We start from the raw sequence: 18,327 nt of genomic DNA on the forward strand, positions 1-18,327 counted from the left end.
GTCGTACTTTTTGTGAGCGGCATCTCTCTGCTCTGTTGTTGTTTTTTTTTGTTTCTCTTTGACAGTCCCATTTTTCAGCGGTTTGTTAACCAGCAAAAGCTGCTTTTCCCATTCATCTCCGGTCTTTGCATCCTTCTTGACACGCTTCTAACGTTTTTTTTTCTCACTTTCCGTCTTTTGGTTCATGTTTGTCGTTCCAGTCGACCATGGAACCTACTTCTGAGTCTCTTTGCATTGGGCTCGATTACGGCAGTGATGCTGTCCGGGCTCTACTGGTTCGCGTATCGGATGGAAAGGAGCTGGCCTGCGGAGTGGCTGAATACCCCCGTTGGAAGCAGGGGCTATTCTGCGAGCCGAGCGCGGACCAATACCGTCAGCATCCGTTGGACTACCTGGACAGCGCAGTGTTAGCTGTCAACCAGCTGTTCGCGTCTGGTGAAGAAGGCGCTTCTCTACGAAGGCGCGTTGTAGGCCTTCGCCGTCGACACGACGGGCAGCACCCCTTGTCTCGTAGACGTCCATTGCTCCCCTCTCGCAATGCGGCCAGAGTTCAGCGACAACCCTAATGCGATGTTCATTCTGTGGAAGGACCACACCTCTGTCAACGAAGGCGGAAGCAATCAATCGTCTCGCACACAGCCAAACGCCCGACTACACGTCGTTCAGTGGTGGGACGTACTCGTCTGAGTGGTTTTGGTCGAAAGCACTGCACGCGGTGCGCACAGACGCAGCCGTTGCAGAAGCGGCTTTCAGTGTGGTGGAGTGCTCCGAGTGGATTCCCGCCCATTTCACTGGCATTGCGCGGTATGAGGATCTTGTCCGCAGCCGCTGTGCGTGCGGGCACAAGGCCATGTGGCATGAGTCGTGGGGAGGTTTTCCCCCGCTAGCTTTTTTGCAAAGCTGAATCCCGTAGTGCGCGATTTCGCAAACGCATGGGTTCCATCACGATGACGGCGACCATCCCATTGGCCATCTCTCTCCTGAGTGGGCGAAGCGGTTTGGCCTGCCGGCGGCCGTGGTGGTGGGCGGCGGCGTGATCGACGCGCATGCTGGCGCGATTGGAGCAAACGTTCAGCCGCGCACCTTTCTTCGCGTCATGGGAACGTCAACGTGTGACATGATGGTCCTCGATCCGGCAACGTCGTCTCGGCCGACATCGCAGCGTATCCCTGGCATTTGCGGACAGGTGGATGGCTCGATTGTGCCAGGGCTGATCGGCCTCGAGGCTGGCCAGTCCGCGTACGGCGATGTGTTTGCCTGGTTCAGCCGTTTGCTTCAAGCTTCAGCCATGTCGGTGCTCCGTGAAAGCAACGCGATGTCCCCGGCTGCCGCTGACAAGGTTGAATCCGCGGTCCGTCGAGGCATGCTTTCACATCTCAGCGCAGAAGCCGAGAGGCGAGTGGGCAAGACAGAGGCGTTTGCCGTCGATTGGTTCAATGGCCGGCGCACGCCAACGGCCAATCAGCGCCTGCGCGGGACGATTTCTGGCCTGACGATTGGCACCGACGGTCCTTCAATTTACGCAGCCCTGCTGGAAGCCACAGCGCTTTCGGGTCGCGCGCTATCGTGGAGCACTTGAGGCACCATGGCGTCCGCATCGATAACGTTGTGGCGGTTGGCGGTATTACAAAAAAATCGCCACTGGTAATGCAAACACTCGCAGACGCCCTTGGCATGCCCGTGAAGGTGTGCACAAGCGAGCAGTCGTGTGCTCTAGGTGCCGCCTGCATCGCGGCAACGGCGGCAGAGTTGCTTCAAGAGCATCCCTGCGGCGCAGAAGGTGCTTGCAAGCGGCTCTGCTCACGTGTACGAACCCGCCCTGCATATGTGGAGCTTATGAGCGCGCGCTACCAGACGTACCGCCGTCTCGCGGCAAGCACAGAAAGCTGTACGCAAAGATGTAAACGCTCCTTGCGTCCCCCTCTTTTTTTTTTCTAGATCGATGGCGTCACCCACCATCTTGGCCTTTTTTGGGAGTAATGGAAAAGAGGACGGCGTTGCCGTTCATCATTTCCACATCCTTTTCTTCTTGCTTGTTTGTTTGTGTCTGCTCTTCTTTTTCGCGCTTTTTCTTGTTTTATGGTATTACCCTTATCTATCTACGCTGCCCGCGCGTTCTGCACGTTGCAATTCCTCCCTGTTACTTTCTCAAAACTTGTCTCTAGACATCAAAATCCCACGGCCTCAACACGTTTGACTTTTTTTTTTTCTTTTGTACGAGTGTGAGCATGCTCTTTTTTTGTTTCTCCCTGTATGTGCGCACATTTGCGCGGTCTGCATTGGGTCGCTCTCCGGCTTTGCCCTCCATCAGCATTCACACGTTTTTTTTTTTTTGCCCCATTTCTTTTTGTGAAAACGCAAGCAAGCAAAGTTGGATCCACCACTCTTTCTTCTGTCTTTATAGTTTCACTTTATTTTGTCCTTTGCCAGTTCTGACGTTCTCCCCCCCCCCCCCACCACCGTTACGTAGCCTCTCAACACAGCCCGAAGATTAGATGAGGACTCGACCAGAGGAAGCAGACCTCGCGAGAATCCTGCCAGCATAGAGAGCGAAGGTTCTGTAACACATGTGTGTTGCGCAAATACCGTTCTCTGCACTGTCTCTTCTTACTTTTCGCCTTCCCGGAGTGTAGCTTTGTAGCGACATTAGCTTCCCCTTTGCGTGTTGCGTGTTCTCTAAGTCTTTCATTACCTTTATTCCCCTTCCCTTTTCGTAATACTGTCAGCGCGGTCGACCACCGTCTGCCGCCGCAGCGAAGATCGGAAATTGTTTCCCTTTCCGACCAAGGAGAACGTTTGTGTGTGTGGCATCCGTGTGTAAAGCTCTTTTTTTTTTTTATTATTTATAGCCCACCGCTCGACGAGCAACGCAGGTTACCGCACTTATCATCCAACACGAGCTGTGGACGCCTCCCAAGCAGACGCCACTACCGATGAGCTCTCAAAGCGACGAGGAAGTCCTGACCGGTCTGTACGCCCAGCGGCAAGAAATTTTAAAGCAACTGTCTGATGTTGACGCAAGCATTAAACTACTGGAGAGCCGACTGCAGGAGGAGACTTCTGCCGCGAGCAAACTGGCCACCGAGGAGCTGACAAGCGGAGGCACCACGGAGGTTGACAAGGTAAAGCAGCTCATCATCCGGTGCATGTGCGACGCAAACGGTCTCAAGGACGCGCTAAAGGTCACGGATGCCTGCCGAAACATTCAGGAAACGCTGAAACGCGACGATCCGGCGAACTACCCTCGACTTCATTTTCGTAATGTCTTTGTGCACGAGGTGATTGCCCACGCGCTGGAGCTTTCTATTGACCCGAACGGCAGCGACTTTATGCAGCATGTCGTGTCGCTGATGAAGAACGGCACCGTGCCCGCCACCATCCGCGAGGTAGAGTACGATGTGAATCCTTCTGGTGATGCGGCCACCTCCCCTGTTTCCGAAGTGATGCTGCTGGTTGAGACCCTCGGTGACAGTTTTGTGCCCGTGGCGTGCAACACCAGTGGCGCGCGTGTTTCGCAGCGCATCGTGGACAACCTGGAAACTCTAGAGGAATTCGCTGCTCGTTACCGCCATTTCTCCCACCGCCTACATCGACCTCGCCAAGGACATTAACGGAAACCACACCCTCTCAAAGCTCATCTCCTCCAGCCGGCTAAAGACCCTGGACAAGGAGGCGCAGGAGAATCAGGAGGTTGCCGATCAGGTGAAGAAGATCAACGACCTCATTTTTGACCCCATTACCAAGAGTTGCATTGAAATCTGCAAGAGTCGGCAAGGGTGCTGCATTATCCAAAGTGCCTGCAGTCTGCCCCAGAGCCTTACTTTGCGGTCCTCATTGATACCGTTCTCAGCAACTCCCTGAAGCTTGTGCAGGACCCATTTGGCAACTATGTCGTTCAGTTTATTCTGGATCGCCACCAAGAGCTGGGGGCGAATCGTGGTGCCAAGGCGGAGGAGATTCCGCCATCCAACTACACGAATCAGATTATTAGACAAATGCTCCACCACGTCGCCGAGCTGTCTTGCAACAAGTTTAGCAGCAACGTGGTTGAAAAGTGCCTAAAGACTGCCTCCCCCGACGTTCGCCAGCTTCTCGTAGACGAGCTGACGGATCCGCAGGTGCTGCCAAAGCTGCTGACGGACAGCTTTGCGAACTACGTGATTCAAACCGCCATTGTGACGGCCTCCGATGACGCCCAATTCACCCAGTTGCGGGATTCTATCATGCCACTCCAGAACCTTTTGAAGAACTCCCCTATGGCGTTAAGATTGAGTCCAAGCTCTCGCGCCGCCACCGCGAGTCAACGCGCAAGCAGACCCGGAAGAAGGAAGCGGCGGCGGCGGCGGCGGCCTCGCTGCCACCGCACCCACAGCAAGGCATGCCGCATACTACCAGCCAGGAGAACTTTCTCAGCGGCCCACCCACTATTTTGTCTGGTGTGCCGCAAGGCATGACGACGTTTATGGCGCCGGACGGCTCGGGGATCAACGGACCCATGGCTTTTACTAGCTTTCCTTCCGATTTTTTGTTTTCGCAACGGCCTGTCGTGGGGACGATGCCCTTCATGTTTCAGGGGACGCAACAGGTCCTTGGTCTTCCCAATTCCCAACCGCCCTTCATGAATATGAACATGAATCTTAGCATGAATGGGAACAATAGCACCGGCGTGAATCCCCCCCCAAGTTTTAGGCGCGCCCTGTCCGGGAAGTTGCCCATCCCGTCCAAAAACGAAGCCCTCAAATTTCCCCTGCTGTCCTTCTTTCCCTATCGCTTTAAAGGTGTACATCTTTCTCGGTGTCGCTGGTATTCCGACCTTGCGAGATGCACGCCCATCCCAGGCAAAAAGGAAATGGTCGCCAAACGTGTTTATGGGCACTTTTTGCTCTCCGGCCGTCCACGCACTCTCATTGCCTGCATCGCCTCAGCTTCGCCATGGCTCTCACACTTCGGTCTCCAGACTACTCCCCCTCCCCCCTCAATTCCCACACGCGCAGTTCGCTCTCGAGCTCCGCTCCCGCAGTTTTGAGTAGTGTTCGTTTCCCGCCTGGCACTCCACGCGTGCAGAGATCATTCTGTCCCTTTTATAAGTCTTACGTATCTCTCTGCGCTTGTAAGACGCTGCGAGAGGTGGGGCAATGGGACGACGTGAGGTAGAAAGGAACGAAAAAAAAAAGAAAGCACACTGAACACTCCCATCAACGGAAATCAGTTTCGTGCCTTTTTGACACCTCAAGTCATTTATACCGTTCTTTACCGCAGAAGGATTCTGTGATGCGTTCCGTGATGCGCGCGCTTTTTTTCTTGTTTTCTTACTTTCTCTCGCTTTCTGCGGACACTCGTTTCGACAGATTTATTGCGTTGCCGTAAGCGCGGTGGACTGCTCGTAGCGCTCTTTCAATGTGGACGACTGTACTCTCAAGGCGATACTGCGGTTGCGTCGGTGCCAACGAACTCACTGATCTCTTTTCATCACCCTGCCAAGGGGGGCAGGAAAAGCGCAGTCGTAGCCAGTGCCCGAGCACACACAGCACTCTTGTTCCTGTCTTCATCGACGGTTTTTTTTTACTTGATAGTATGTACTACCTTTTGTTGTACGTCCATGCGTGTTTTGCGTGATCTTTTAAAGGTGACGACTGTTGTAACGATGCTCGCCAATCACGGTACTCCCACTGTTTGACGCCGAGGTAACCTGTGTCCGTACCTTCATCATTTGCGGTTCGTGTTTCCCACTTTCTTGACCTTGCGCCCTCTTCCTCTTTTCCTTTTTGCGTTCGTCGTGTCTCCCCGTTTCATGGTAGGACCCTGCTTAAGCGTTCCGCCACCGGCGACGCCAGAGCAACGACAGGGCACGGCTTGCCTGTTCGTCGCCGCTGGCGCATCAAACCACTCTCCCGAACTCTTTCCTTCGTTTCAAAAAAAAAAAAAAAGAGAAGAAAGAAAGCGACAAGAAGGCAATAGAAAAAAACGGCGTCTCAACCGGTTGCTGACCACGGCCAAGTGGCTTCCGGTTCATCCCAAAAGCTGTGCGCGTGTGTGTGTGTGTGTGTGTTCGCACAACACCATTCACGCCACACAGCTTTAATTCCGTTTTTTTTTTTTGTTTTACGTCGAAGCGGTTTTTTCTCCTCCGCCTCCCTCTCAGTTTCACGCCGTGTGACTCTCAGACCTTGTGTCTTTTCCTGCGTCCCGAATGATAACCCGACATGGCGTGCAGCCCAAAACAAAAAAAACAACAATAACAAAACACATCTTGATGCCTTCCTGTTGTATTGCATTTCTTCTGCCTCCCTTTTGTCTTTGCAGCGCATCGCAGCCGCTCTTTTCTCTCCTTTCCACCTTTCCCTTCTTTGTCACGCTATGTGTTGCTTCTACTCCTCTTATCATTCGCATTCACATTTGCACTACGCTTCATCCTTTGCGTTGCCATTTGAGGGGCGCCTGTTGTCATGTTTCTGCTTGCCATGAATACCGCGTTGAACCTGTCGAAGCTATTCAGTGTTTGAGCAAGGTTCTTTTCTCTCCGCCTTCCTATGGGCGAGCATTTTTTTCTTTTTTACTCTAACTTCCCCCCCCCTCGACGTTGTATGCTATTGTGTGCCCTCTCTCTCTATCCTTTCTTCCCTTTCCCTTATTTGGCTTCTATCTCGCTTTTTGTTTGTGCGCCTTTTCTTTGGTTTCGCCAAGTTTAAGCACTACGTTTGCGGGGTGTGTATGGAGGTGCCTCACTATCACTTTCCGGGTATCTCTTCACCAGAAACGTCCACAGTGCATTAAAACGTCGTCACGTTCTTTGCGTGGCAACTGCGCGTCATTTGGATGCCGGAGATTTATACCTGAGCTGCGTGTGGCCTTCTTGTTTGAAAGGCGGTCCGTCATGGTTAGTCAGGAGCTCGCTAAAAAATGCTTCTTGTGGCGGTTTCCGCCTTCAAGGATTCGTTGATCTACTCGAAGACGGTGGAGCACTGATTGAGGGTGGAAGACTTTGTTCACTTTCTTTTGTCATCTTAACCCCCCCCCTATTGCTGTTCCGCTTTAGGCGATGCCGAAGTGAAAAAGAGGACAGAGGGTGAGCACGTATTTCCAACCGCTACGCCTCGTTCGGCCGTGCCCCGGACGGTATTCCGTTCGTTCGTGCGTTGACATTGAAACCATTGACCTCCGGTGAACGGTCAGGGAGAGAAGAAAGATCAACGGAATGACCTGCCCTTTCTTCTTACCTCTTCCCCTTTCCGTCATCTCGCAACTTCCCCCCTTTTTTTCCCTCTGTCCACCGGTTTACCTTTCCACAATGACCTTCTAGCGACTATCCACAGACACTAGAGTAGTTTGTTTGTACCTATATCCCTATCGACAGGCAGACGCTTGCGTCCTCTTCATCAACACTGTCACATATATATATATGCATATATATATACACACACACACACACACAGTACAAAGAGAAAAAGCCCAGACGCTTCCCGCCATTGACGACGGTTACCGTGCTGAAGGGAAATGTCGTTACACCAAAAATCTTGTATGACGGGTTCGTGATCGTGGTAGGCGACTCCATCGTCTCTGTCTCGGACAACTCTGCTCCTCTGCCCACCGCGCGCAGCCTCGCTTCACGCTACGAGAACGCAGAACTTGTCGTCGTGGAGGGCGACTTTATTGTTCCAGGCTTTGTGGACATCCACAACCACGGCATGGGCGGGCACGCAGACATCATTGGACAGTGGTCGAATCCCGAGTACTCTTCACGAACTGGCACGGTGTGGGACGCTCACTACGCTTGCGTCGCTGATCTTCTCAGATGACCACACGGCCCTTGTGAAGCGGTGCATCGATGCTGTGGAGAAGCGCGTGGGGCGATATCTCCCCGATTGTTGTCTGCTTGGCGGCATTCACGCGGAAGGACCTGTTGTTCACGACCGTGGTGGTCTGCCTAACGCGAACAACCGCGTCACGCAGGCACAGTTTGTTGCATTGTGCGAGTCCATGCCGTCCATGAAGGTGATGACGATTTCGCCGCACATTGACAGCACGACGGACTATCAAAAGATCCGCTACCTCCTGAAAAAAGGCATTCGCCCCTCTCTCGGGCACGATCGTGTTGCCACAAAAAAGGAGATTCTTGGCGCTCTTCGCCTACCACAAAGGAGGCTGACAAACTGCGTGACCCACCTGTGCAACGTCATGACCTTCACCACCGTAACGCTTCGCTTGTGAACGTTTCGTTGTGCTCGCGCTTCCCAAAGGCGCCCATTTACGAAGGTGCGCGCCCTCCCACAGTGGAGATCATTGGAGACCTCGTCCACCTTGACGCCATCACGCTGCAAGCAAGTTTGCTGGCTCGAAATCCTGACGACGTGGCTGTCATCACCGACTGCATCTCCGAGGCCCGGCCTAACAAGCACGTGCATTACAATGGCCGCGAAGGGGTCGTGCGCGCAGAGGGCGGCTGCTTCTTTGCGACTCCATGGGCCGCCCTTCGTCTACCCTCGCAGGTGGGACCAGCACCTTGTCTGAGCAGTTTTACAATCTCGTCACGCTTTTCCGTGTGGATGTTGTGGCCGCATGCAAGATGACGGCCACGACGCCCGCCCGTATCGCACGGCTCACCGACGTAGGCTCCATCGAGGTGGGCAAGAAAGCTAGCCTCCTCCTTCTCGACAACGGCCTCCGGAAAATCCAGCGGCGCATGATCCTCGGACACTGGACTTCGCACGGGGAATACACCATTCTCCGTCCCTCTGTTGCGCACATGTAGGCGCTCAGCCGCTCCTTCCTTCCTTCTCCTCCTTTGGTTCCTCCCATCAAAAGAAGAAAAAACAAAACACACGCACACACACACACACACTTTTTTTATTTCCGTTCTAATCAGCCCACTCTTCTCTTCTGAGGATCACTCGTCCGATTCCGCCGTGCGCCGGCAATGCTACCTTCCTCTACTCACTAGTAATCGTTCGTTGGGGCAGTACCTCTTCCTTTTATTTTCTCCGTTTTTTCTTCCTCTGCCGTTTTTGAACAGAAGTGCAGATTTTGTGCACACTTGCACTTCGCGTGTTTTTCATTTTTTGCCATCGAGTCAAAGCAATTCTCTTTTTCTTTTCTCTCTCTCTTGTGTGTCGTTGTTGTCTCAACGGGACTGTTCTCAACTTTTGCAGCAAAAGAGGCGTGACGTGGGGGAAAAAAAGAAACGACGATGAAAGCTGAGAAAGGACTGGAGAGAAGTGACGTGTCTCCTTTAATGGCGGAGATAAAAACACCTTCTCTTTCGTTTTCACACATGCATGATGAGGAGCTGAACAGTTGTTTTGCCTACTCCGCCTTTCTATCCGAAGAGAACTCCGTTTTCATTACTAGCCTAGGCCCCCACTCCCTACCGTTGATTGGTCTTGTCGATTTGTGCAGACAACTAGCAGCCTTGCCTTTTTCGTTTTGATTTCTCGAGTCTTCTACCGTGTGCGAGTCATGGGATGCAAATCGAGCAAGACGAAAGAACCGCAGCAGCGGGCCTCTGCCCCGACCAACGAGGCAAGCGAGTTCCTGAACTTGGCTAACACAAAACAGCAGCCGGTTGCGAAGAAGCTGCTTGAGGAGTGGTCAGCATTTGTGAGCGCGCAAGTCAAAAAAAACGCTGGCGACTCGTCGGCGGTTCGCGCCTACGCATCCCGTCCGCGTGAGGTTTGGGCGGACACCGAAAGCAACCCCGTGACGCACCGCTCCGTAGATTACGTGGGCAAAACGTTCTTAGAGTACATCAAAGCTGACCTGTCGCAGAGAGGCTGGGGCGGCAACTTTGACTACAAGGTTGCTGGCGTACCGAAACAGGGATTCCTCAAGGCAAACGCCAACGTCGACACTGCCGGCTCTGATGATCCCGGAGGAAATCTCCTGGGAGGTAAAGATTCATTATCATAGCGTCGGTACTGCCTGATCATCTGTCCTTTTCGCGTCCTGCTTTTTTTTTTTCACATCACTCGCGGTTGTTGTTTGATGCGTGCATTGCCCTTGTGGCGGAACGGAGAGGCGGCGCACACCCACCCCTTCTTACGTCACGTACGCACGTCTGTCTGTCCACGTTTCTCTCTTTCTCTGCGTGTGTTGTGTGTGTGTGAGCGTGCGTACGCGTTACTGGCGATTCAACGATTTCTTTCTGCCGTTTTAATCCTTTTTTTTCTGCGTAATATCGCACCCGACAACGGCGTCTTTTGTCACCATTGTTCTCCCCTCTTCCTTTTGTCTTGGTCTGTTTCTCTCCGATACTCGTTTATTTTTGGCGATTACAGTTGTTCCGATGCTTTGGATTTCTTTGCGTTTTTTTCCTCGCTCATTGTGGGGAAAAATAAGGACTCTCTTCTCCATCAGTGGTTCCTGACCAGCGTCCTCCCCTCAAGGACGACTTGCTCGTACGCCGACATACGTATCACGGTGATGGCAGGAGAACTCCGTGCAGGCTTTCTTATCTACACTCTTCTCACCTTTCTTGCGGTGGCGGACTTCTCCAGCGTTTCCTGTGGATGATTTTCATTGCCGACCGTGACGGTTACCTTTTTTTTACTTTGTGTTTTTTCACTTAGACAATGCCCGCAGTGGCACAACTACAAAAACCCTAATTCTGTACCCGTGCATTGTTTTCGTCTTCTTGTTGTTTTGCGGTTTGCAGTGACAGGGAAAAGGCACACGTGCCTCTCACGCACGCGTGTACGCGAAGAAACTGCATGATTTGTACGTACACACACACACACACACACAACATGGAGTGGCCGGTTGTCATAATTTGGTCAACGTTTACGGGCAATGTATCTCGACCCAAGTCAGCCGGGACAGGTTCATCCTTTTCGGTTGTGAGCTGTTCAACAAAACAAGGCAGCGTCGAGAACTGCCATGAACGTGGATTCAGTGCACACCACGACTCTCACCGAATGATCAAGCGAAACCAACGACGCTTCGCCCGTTGTTTCACATTTTGCCTTTCACTTTGTCTCGTTTCGTTGCAACATCCTATCTTTGCTTGTTTTTTTTTTTGCTGTTCTTATTTGCCACTTGTGCTTTGCCTAAAACACACACACGAAGAACGCTGCTGTGCATCATGTCGACAGCAGACATGGTTCATCTTGATCTGCGACCGCTGGACTAGTACACTCGTGGGCATTTGCGAAATGCTCACAGTTTCCCGTGGCCGATCCCACAGAGTCAGCTCTGCCGTTTGCCTCCAAGAGAGCGTCATTTGCAGGTGCTTGTCGAAGAAGACTCGCTCGACCCCGCGCGCGCGCTGTTTCAGCGTCTTGGCTACGAGAATGTCGAATACGTAGACTCCTCGCGTCTTGTCCCTGGCGCCATCACGCTGGCTACTCCCCGCAACGGTGCCGTGGTCTCCAAACCCATTTCTGGCGGAGCACCTTGATGAAATTGAGACGATACTAGACGGACCTGGCGTTGCCGTCGACGTTGGCTCTGGCACTGGGCGAGACATGGTCTACCTGGCTCGGCAAGGGTGGCTGGTGCTGGGTCTGGAAAACCGCGTGAAGTTGATTCGTGAAGGGAACGCGTTCTCGCAGGCCCATGGAACTCTGGGGCGTACGATAAACCCGCGCGCCGATGTTTCACAGGGACTTCCTCTCCGACAAGGAACGGTTGATTTGGTGACCATCTGCGCTTTATTCACCGGGACTCTTTCTCGCAGGTACTGCGATTACTCGGCCCGGCGGACTGTTGCTGTACTCTCATTTTCTCGAGGGCTGCGAGAATACAGCTGTTGGGCATCCAAAGGACTCAAGGGCTTTTTCGCGAGGGGGAGCTCGAGCGCATGGCAATCACTGAAAACTGCCACATTCTCCGGTCGGAACGCGGCTTCTTGCCGGATGGAAGACCGATGGTGCACTTGATTGCCCAGAATGCTAAATAGGTGAAACCGTGCGACACCGTTTAAACACCAAGGAGGACGCCATATTTACACAGAGAAAACGAGCGAAAGGACGATAAAGCGTCAGCTGTCTCCGCCCGAAGTTGGTCAAAAAGAGCGACGGACGAGACGTGGATGCGCTTTGGGTGTTCAAACCATCTTCTTTTTTCTCTCTGTTCACGTTTGCTGATGTCCTACGCACTACACGACGTCTGTACCCAGCTCTTTCTCCGACACTTCTTCTTTTTCTGACATAACCAAAATGATGCGTGTTTGTTGCTGACTCAGCAATTACATTCACGCTCCGCGCTTTTGCTACCGCAGCGACCCGACTCCGGGTCGACAGCGCACAGCGTGCCGCAAACTAGGGAATGCGCTGCCGTTTTTTTGCTCATTCCCAGTTGCCGCCTCTCCCCCGCACGAACGCGAAATGGTTTTACCCTCATTTGCATTCAGTGCACCCGTCACCCAGCCGCTTGTTCCTTTCGCCTTCGGAAACGCGGTGAACTGCTAGAGAGTGAACTACACCGTCGTCTGTCGCGAAGCTGGGCCGACATTCTCGCTGACGCCGAGGTGGAAGACGCACGAATTTCTCAGCCTGACGCGTGCGTTGACGCTGGGCCTCACGTTCCGGCGTATTTGCGGTATCTAGCGGCAATCCACAAGGACTGTGACCCCAACGGCAACCACTACGATGCGGTGGCCTACCTTTCGAGGAGAAGCGGTGCCGCTGTCGCCGATGGGGAGGAACGAAAGTGGCAGTCTCCAAGAGTTCGGTTTGTCACGGTCAGCAACCGTTTTGATTCGAGCTTCTGCGCACTGCAGGCATCCGCTGCACTCTCGGGGATACCGATGACGGCTCTTGGCGTTGACAGCTCTTACAGTCATCTGAATCGGTACGATACGGTGCTTTCTTACATCAATCGCGAGGGATTGCACGACGATGATGTGCTAGTCTCCGTTGATGGTGACGTGACTGCTACGGGCGAAGATGTCGTCCCTTTTCTCGAAAAGTTCATCCGTTTGTCACCAGCCTCTGAGGCTGAGTTGGACCCTGCACTCACAAGAGCGTGGGAAGACTACGGCGAAATCCTGGCCCCGCTCTACGCAGAGCTCGAGCTTAACCGGAGTCACCGGTTTAATGGCGCAAGCGACGGATGTCAGCGGCCCACGCAACTGCCAGGTCGCTCGTTGCTGCAATTGCCACCCTTGTTTTACAATGCCGAGCGCTTCTGCATTCTCGGCGATGCATTTCACGATCTGGAAGAATGCAAGCTTGGCTACGCGCTCAGCGAGGGTTTACAACCCAGTCGAGAGTGATGTCGCCTACGACTACCTCATTCAGCATCACTTTTTGCATCAGCAACCAATCTACTTTCACCAGCTGCAGTTAAAGAGAGATAGTTGCGCGCATCCCGCGTTCTTTCTGCTGTGGTGGTTGAAGCGTTGTGACAAAGAGAGGAATTCCGTTGGCGCTTGAGTTTGACCACATGGCACAACACCTCGTCCTGTCGGAAGAGAATTGCCCTTCTGCTTTGATCTCCTGAAGGTCAAATTTATGAACGGAAGCACCTTTGACGTTGAAGAACCTCAAGTCATTCGAACACGTGCGGTGCATTTTTCTCTTTGTAAACGGGGATGGCAGGATCACGTTTTACATCCTGAGGACGCTGACAACGCTGAGGAATCTCGAGCTGGTTGCACTCGATGCGATGAGTTCACAGACCTAACGTGGCCATCGCAGTGCAAACAGGTCCGCTCGCTGTTGATTGGGAAAAATGACTTGTCATCCACTTTGCCGATCTTCCCAAAGATGAATGTGCTGCATTCACTCGTTCCCAACATGCACGCTGCCACGATCTGTCAGCTCTCGCGGAATGCCGCAACCTCACCGCTTTGGCGTTTCACGATTGCCGTAGTGACGAAACCGTTTGCTTGAGCAATGTCACACGGCTCCGTTCTTTTTCCATCAAGGTCCTGCTATAAAATACGAATGCTTGACGTCTCTGGCTGTGAGGATGTGGAGGAACTGCTTGTCGCAGAGTGTTCATCTCTCACGGAACTCCGTGGTCTTGAAACGCTTGGCTTCCTTCGTGCGCTGAAGATTGACCGTGAGTAGCTTTGCCAGCACGACGGAATTGCTCGTCGACCTTTCGAACTCTCCGTGGCTGGAAACCTTGGCGCTCACTCGCTGTCAGGTGCAATGGTGGAAACTGGATCGCGCTTTTTCATCTTTGACGTGGAATCAGCGTTTGTTACGAACTCTTTACTTGGAGACGTATCTGGCTTGACGGAGCTTGATCTAAGAGGCTGCTGCGCGCTGACGGAGCTGAATCTTGCTTCTGTGACGCCCTCACCACCGTTCTCCTCGAAAGGCCGGCGAAACTGGAAAAGCTGACGGTGAGGAACTGTGACACTTTGCAGGCATTACGTTTTTGACGATGCAAAAGTTCCCAAAAACTCCTAACGTTGGGAAAGGATGACAACGAGCCTCTGCTGTTGTTCTGGAACGAGAAATGAAGCTCGCGCCAGCTCTCTTTGAAAGACAGTTTGGTCTTGGCAGAATGGCGCGCCTGTCCTCATCCAATCTGGGTGCGTTGACGGCCCTGGCCCACGTTGAACTGTCATGGTTAGGGAGTGCTGAACAGATAGCCTTTGATGGCTGCACAGCGATGGAGAATCGAAGTCGTCTCGCTTTGCTCACAAGCATCCATGACGTAAGAAATCTACACTGTCTGAAGAAACTCACTGTGAAAGACTGTCAGTCACCAGTCTCTTGTTCCTTGGCGCCGGTGAGAGCACAGCAGGCACCGCTTTTGAGCAACGCTCTCACCACGCTCACACTGGACACTCTTTCAGAGGAGCTGTGTCTCGTCGGCTTCACCGCGCTGAACACTGTCATGATTTCGAAATGCGATTCACTAGAAATCATCAGCGGTGTGCGAGTCCTGCCGTGCGTGGAAGGGCTTACTGTGGGGCATTGCCCTGCGCTCAAATACCTGCTCCCGCCGCCTGCCGTGGGGTCAGAAGGAAATGTACCGACCAATCTGGTAAACAATTCCCTCATGAAGCTGACATTGCATGATGTAGATGAAATAAAGCACGTCTCTCTCGTGGGCTTCAACGCACTGACAAAAGTCAGATTCACTAACTGTGAATCACTGGAAACCATCAGCGGCGTGAGCGAAGCTCTGCGGTTGCTCGAAGTGAACGGCTGTCCACAGCTCACGAGCCTCTGGCCGACCTTTGTTACCGACTTTGAGGGCACTGCAGCCAAGGTCCTTGCGAGCAAAAGTCTCACCACGTTCACACTGGACGACGTCCCCGCTCTTGAAGAGTTGTCTCTCGTCGGCTTCGCCGCTCTGCGCACTGTCTTTGTCATTGGCTGCGATGCGCTAGAAACCATTGGCGGAATACAACATCTGCGCCATCTGGAAGTACTCAGGGTAAAAAAATGCTCGGCCTTGACGTCCTTTCTGCCGTTCACAGATGGGGACTCAGAGCAAATGATGCTCACGGCATACAGAAGACGAACACTTACTACGCTTGAACTGAGTGAACTGGACGCCATTGAGCGAGTTTCACTTGAGTCCTGCAGGGCACTAGAGGATTTTTCGATTACTCACTGCACTTCTCTGGAAGTTGTGAGCGGCATGAGGCACTTGCTGTGCCTGACGAAGTTTCACATGAAAGATTGCTCGGCGCTCACCACTCTGCTACCGATCCCGGAGGCATCCTTGACTCCATCAGCGACACGTATCCGTGGAAACATGTTTCTTACGGAAATCAATCTGGACGGCTTCCCGTTACTTGAAGAACTCTCACTGGAAGACTTCAACGCACTTCGCACTGTCACTCTCAGTTGCTGCGACTCTCTGAAAGTCATCGGAGGCGTGAGCACCTTACCCGTTCTAGAGGTGCTGCACGTGGCAAAATGTCCGAAACTCTCGTTCTTTTCGCCGTTCACAGACGTTTTTTCAAACCCGACAATGACTGCTCCTGTGAAAGGCTGCCTTCTCCGATTGCAGCTGGTCAAAGTGCCATCCCTGCTCTCCGTAGACCTCAGTGGCTTTTTGTCTCTGGTGTATTTGGAATTGTGGGGCTGTGACGGCCTTGCCGCCTTTACGACGACGACGGAACTCCCCAAACTGCAATCGATTTGGATAGGCGAAGCGCCCCGCCTTCTTGCCGTTGACGTTTCAAACTGCACCGGGGTAACTGACGTCACATTAAACGGGTGCCTTGCATTACAAGCTGTCAGGGGGTTGGATGGAAAAGCCAATCTGCGGAGGGTTGGGCTTACGCAGTGCCGTCAACTATCGTCCGTTTCGTTGCGAGGTTGCACGCGCGTCAGCAGACTCAAAGCTGAGGGCTGCGATGCACTCACAGAGATTACGGGCTTGCTAAATGCGCCTTCCTTGACGTTTGTTGAACTGACAGGAAACCCGTCGCTTTTACGTGTCGACTGCCGGAACGGTGTCTCGGTCCGAGTGCGTGACTGCCCAAAGCTAGAAATTGGTACCACATAGTTTTTTTTTCTTAAGAAAAGAGAAAAAAACAATGGACTACAGTGCAATGTGAACCCCTCTCCCTCGCACTTATGCCAAGGGTGCTCTCCGTGATAATCATAAAACTGGTTTAAAATGATAATCGGCGCCAATGCGAGTGCTTAGCATTTATCGGCTTTCTTGTTTCTTAGAGCGCTTTTCCCTTTGTTCTTACTGTTGATTGCATTCCTGTCAAATTGAAGTACCGAGCGAAGCTTTTCTTTGTCGCCTCCTGCTTCGCGTGAAAAAGAACGTGGCTGCGTGGCTGCACGCTGCACACTGCCCTGATACTCTTTACCTCCAGTCCATCATGACTGAACTGAGTGACGCTTCTACTCCCTCTTTCCCGCTTTTTAAAACTTTTTTTGCACCGCCAGCTAGCCAAGACACCAGACACTGCTCAAGGAGCACACGGGCTGCAATGACAGGATAAAAGAGTCCGCTATTACGAAATGCGCTGCTGTTTTATGCCTGTCTCTTGTACATTTCCATCCTCAAACAGAGGGAGAGCGCCGTTGACGACTGGCGGGCTGTGACACCGACGGCGGCAGAGCGATTGTACGTGGGCCGTACTGGGTTGCCAAGGCTCCCGCCTGTTTCCCCGACCGTTGCGCTGTGCTCAACAAACAACTCTTGGGAGAGCCGCGTTGAGGGTGTCCAAGACACCGCTTTCATGGGCACGCTTCCCGCAGAGTGATGAGACTTGTCGTCTCTAACCGGCTTTACCTTCACTGGAGCCGGTGCGCAGGGGACCGTTTTCACCACCTGGTTCACCGGACTCTCCAACCGTCTTACCTCAACCCTTTTGCAGAACGAACTTTCCGGCACCATGCTAACGTGACGCTGCTGGGAAAACTCAAGCGTCTCTCTCTGAACAACAGCGTATTCGATGGCACCCTGTTGGCCATCTTCCTCGAAAAGGTACCGAACCTCACCGTTCTCCATCTTGGCGGCAACACCAGGTTCAGCTGCTTCTCACGGACTTGGCCCAACTCTACTTACCGTCCAACGACGGCGCTGCGTTCTGCTCCCTCTCATTCATCCTCATGACGGCGGCTGTCGGGAAAACCTGCGATGCGCCAAACGTTTTGCATCGACCCCCCAATGTACGGCCGACGTCGATGCGTTGCGGGGATGCAGGAAGAACGCGGATTGCCCGCCACCGCCCTGCGAGGGAGGTGGGAACGAAGCCCAACCCCGGCCCTACGACGCATTCCGTGATGGATCGTTGAATTCCACCGACGGCCCCCCTTCTTTTCCCCTCCGTTCGTCCGGTCGAGCTGGAGGATGGTGGAGCCATTCGCAGCGTGTGGACTGCCCTAACGCGCACTGCTTAAGCGACAATCACGCAAAACACAAGCACCAAGTGTCCTCGCTCATTCACACAGTTAATTGCGGGCACGTCTGGGTGCACTTTTCCCATATCTTGATCTTTGCTTTTTGCGCAATGACAGTTCTGTGTGCACCTTCTAAATGCAGGAGCTGCATTGGAGAGAGAAGGAAGAGTGGTGGTTGGTGGAACCGTCCGTGTCAAAAACGACTACCGGTGCGCCTTCAGTGTCATCTCCTCACTTTCCTGAGGGGTGGTCGGTGTTTTCAGCCTGCGTCCAGGAGACTTGCCCATCACTGGTGGTCGGCGGCTCTCTCGCAGGAGCGTGAGGCCAACGCGTGTTTCTTTGTGAGAGCAATCACCACTGCTGTTTTAACTTCTGAGCGGAGGGCAGTAAAGCAACAACACCTATCAACAACAACAACAAAAAAAAAACTGATCATAGGCTTTTGGTGCTGTGTACACCATCTCGGCGTGCGTTCAAGCGTCTTTTTTTTTTTTTTTTTTGCGGATTTCACTACCGATTCTCTCTCTTCCTCTTCCATCCTTTTCTCAAGAGACAC

The 18,327-nt window shown here is 52.9% G+C and overlaps 2 pseudogenes; both read left to right on the top strand.

Moving 5' to 3' along the window:
- The first annotated feature begins 206 nt into the window (after positions 1-206).
- On the top strand, positions 207-1,840 carry LOC126766806 (ribulokinase-like; annotated as a pseudogene).
- A 1,093-nt stretch (positions 1,841-2,933) lies between these two features.
- On the top strand, positions 2,934-8,567 carry LOC126766807 (uncharacterized; annotated as a pseudogene).
- Positions 8,568-18,327: the final 9,760 nt, after the last annotated feature.

This window comes from Bactrocera neohumeralis, unplaced genomic scaffold, assembly GCF_024586455.1.
Source record: "Bactrocera neohumeralis isolate Rockhampton unplaced genomic scaffold, APGP_CSIRO_Bneo_wtdbg2-racon-allhic-juicebox.fasta_v2 ctg2558, whole genome shotgun sequence".
In the NCBI taxonomy this organism is placed as follows: domain Eukaryota; kingdom Metazoa; phylum Arthropoda; class Insecta; order Diptera; family Tephritidae; genus Bactrocera; species Bactrocera neohumeralis.